The sequence below is a fragment of the Rhyacophila brunnea genome, unplaced genomic scaffold (assembly GCF_057557595.1).
Source record: "Rhyacophila brunnea isolate RB1 unplaced genomic scaffold, BYU_Rbru_1.0 scaffold_60, whole genome shotgun sequence".
Lineage (NCBI taxonomy): Eukaryota > Metazoa > Arthropoda > Insecta > Trichoptera > Rhyacophilidae > Rhyacophila > Rhyacophila brunnea.
In genome coordinates, this window is record NW_028233277.1 from 1185073 (window position 1) to 1189161 (window position 4089).

The following is a 4089-nucleotide window of genomic DNA, read 5'->3' on the forward strand; positions in this document are numbered from 1 at the left end:
AGTGTTTAACATGTTGTTTTCTGTCTAAAATCAAACAAATCTAAAAATCATAAAACCTTCTTAAATATATAGGTTTAAATTATAAAATGTGACGGAAATTTGATTTAAGGATTGCTTGCAACATATTTTTGCAGTAATAAAACATAATTTGAAATAGTAAAATAATATTAAATATCTTATCAGACATAATTATTATGATCAGAAAAATAATTGTTTTTACAACAGCGAATTTATATTTTTTTATCAAAATATATATCTATTTACAAATTCTTTTACAAATATACACAACCAAATGCAATTATATAAAAAGAACCAGTTTTTTTGCATATTTAAGCAACTCATAATTTCGCAAAATTATTTGATAGAATTTTATTTGGTGAAACATATTATAATTTGAATATAATGAAAAGGCCTTGGATCTTTAAAATCTTATGTTCTAGGCTATATTAAGCATCCCTATTTTTAATTTTGAATTTTTTTAATTGAATTGCATCAGACAATTTTTTTATTAGCACATTAAAACCCCATGTTTTTTCGTTTTATCTTTCCGTCTCCAAACATAATTTTATCGTCATTTGAAACATCTTTAGGATATTATAAACAAGAAAATATAAAATCCGTTAAATAAAATATATTTTAGTTAAGTTTAATAGTTTTCTAAGAATATAATAACCTATAATATTTTAACCGGTTATCATATAGAATTTTCTATGCCGGTTTAAACCAATTGATATTGATGTTTGTAGATTGCGATCTAATGTATATCCTTATAATACCGTTATAAAGATTATCAAACATCAAAAAATAAAAATAAATGATACCTATATTATGCGATAAACAAAGTTTAATGCAAGAAATCAAGTTTTTAATTTTAAAATAATCAAAATTATTTTATTTTTTGAAATAAGGCTCGAATTCTTAATAACTAGAACTGCCACTGGCATGAAATGTAAATTGAAAATATAAACTTAAATGTAAGGAGAATATGTTTGGATAATTTATACTTACTTATTTTATATTTTTAGAAAATTTTAGGGAACGCTTGAAAAATATCAGAGCAATAAAAAAAGACTTATCTCAATAAAAATACAAATTTTGAGTTTGAGATTTCGATTCTTGAACCTTATTAGGCCAATTTGATGCGTTTTAAATCTAGAGATGTATTGTAAGATTCTATTTCTATAAGTGGCTACATGTAATAATAGAATTGTGTAATAAAAAATGATAAAGGATGACATAAATCGGATTAATAAGTTTATTAAAACTAAAATTAACTTGACTAAAATGGATAAAAACAAAATGTAAGAATAATACAAAACTAAATATTCCGGTAATAAAACTAGATATATTGATCATTATATCCCATATGAACATGTCTTCACATATAGAACTCTTTGATTGCGTATAAATAATGCAAAAATGTGATAACTAAGCAATAAATAATATTATAATAGTTCATTAAAGGGGTTTTAAGGTAGAAAAAAGAATATGCTATATGTATGAACCTATTGAATTTGGAAATTGTGTTTTTAATTTACAAATAAGAGTATTTTGTTCGAATTGATTAAATCTAGTTCATTTTTTGTCAAAATTGTGATTCCATGTCATTTTTATAGTTCTATAAAACAAATCATGATGTGAACGTTGTTTATATGTTAATTTGAAATCAGCAAGATTTTACTTCTGAATATCATGTTCGATCTCAAAAAAATAAACAAAATCATTTCTATACCATAGAAAAACATTCATAAATATTTTCTGCACAAAATTAAATCAAATATAAACGATTTCTGTTATAATCTACACGGCCGAAGTACAATTTAATTTTATCGAACAATAATATTTAAAATTATACCTTTCTATTTTCTACTTTTTAAAGTTTAAGAACATATAATTCTAGCTATAATTTTATATTTATTTGCTTTTACGATTATTTAGATCATGTTAATAAATTTAAAGCATCAAGATTTGTTTTTTATTCTAAAAAGATTTTAAATTAAATACCTTGCGTTTTATCATTCTAAATTTATTTAAATCTTTAATTCTATTAATATTTTATTTATATTAAGTCCGTTTGTAATTATATTGGCTCGGATTGTATTTAATATTATTCTCTTTCATGTAAAAAATCATTTAATAAACTTTATCTGCTATCCACAACATAATGAAATACATAAACAAACTTTAAATAATTTAATATTTTTTTTTGCTTTGAATTCCAATTTTTTGGTAAAAGAAATAATGTATATGATAAATTTTCGGTTGGAAGTTTAGAACGTGATTATATTACAAAATTTAGAAAGAATTTCATGAACATAATTTAAATATGTATTGAGGTTGAGTTTATCTAATTTATTATTCACCTTAATAGGAGATATTGGCTCATTTGGAATATTAAAAAATACAGTATACATATGGAGATATTTACCGAATTCTTATGCTTAAAGATCATTACAAACGCAATTACATGATTATAATTTATTTCGAAGTGTAAGGGCTTGTATGTGTACTCTAATACATATAGCGAATCAAAAATAGGAACATATTTATGATGAAATCATTTTAAATGCCTTAATAAGTCATTGCATATAGACAAATAGCTCTTTTATTCACCCAAATATATTTGTCTTTTATCGGTTAAGTTTCATTTTATCAATTCCATCTATTGAAACATGGTCAGTCCATTGCAAATATTTCAAAACTCCTTGATATATCTTTTGACAGCATCCCTGATCTATTCAAATCAACTGCTCTTCTTCTCTCAAATAGAATATGTTCAAGTGTCTTGCTTTTATTGCTTATTAATATTTATACACACATATATTTGTACGATTTAAACTTAATTTAGCAGCATATAACAAATTTTTCATATTATTTTGTTGCATAATTTTTTTCAACCTTACTATATACGTCACCTTTTTAAGTAATATATGATTAAGTGTTTACCGCATTTTTTTCGTGTGTGATTCTTTTGATTTTTAAGCTTCTCTCTCAATATACTACATAGTGTTTTTTGATCATCTTTTATTTTATGACAAATTATAGATAGATCCTAATTTTATGCGAAGGGTTATTTCAAAATCACATATACTATTAAAAAACGTGTATTATCTTATTTTCTAAGCATATATATTAAAGTATTTTATTAGTGTGGTTGTTTCAATCTATCATTGTCTCGCAGTTCAAATGTCTTAAATATTTTTTCAACCATAATAAAGTTTTCGGTTATATTTTATACTACTAATAGATAAATATCAAGTGACATATTTGTATTCTGTATATTTAAAACATAAATTTATTTAATAGAAATTTAAATTATAGTGTATAATTCAGTGGAGAAAGGTATGTTTGAATTTGTGGCTTTGAAAGATTATAAAACTGTATTCAGCATTAAAATCTACATTTGCCAAGAAAATTAACCTTTAAAACTATTATATGATCATTTACCCCGTATATTAGGACAAGTTTATCATATAAATATTGCACATTTATAATGTTATACTTTGAATATAAATACTCTAAGTAAAATTAAGAGTTTATAAAACAGATATAAAAAATCAATAATACAAATTTTATAATAAACCGTTTTATAAAGAATATTAAATCTTATTATTCTGAAAATCTGGCTTTAAATTAATGCAGGTATAAAAATTGTACCTCGAGAGTGCCAAAAATATATTTTCCTATTTTTTAATATAAATACAATTTAAAACAAACGATCTTTTTTTAATTCTTAAAAATATACTTCTTGTTTTGGAATATATATATGCCGAATTGTATACTATATAAATCCAAGTTTATTTTTGATATATATATTTTTAAGGCATCTATTCAATTTCTCTACTAGTTATATATATAATTTGAATTTTTAATCGAATAAAATTAAAATATAAACTTTACTTTTTTTTAAACCCCCCCCAAGAATGTTAATACAAGTAAAAAAATTTTTTAACATAGTTTTTGTTGGAATATAATTATTTTAGGGTGAAAAAATTTTGCTTTAATTATAATAGAGGAAATTATAGACGTTTTTCTTTTGATTTTAAGAAAAATTACATAAAACAATATTAGGTATGAAATATTTATTTT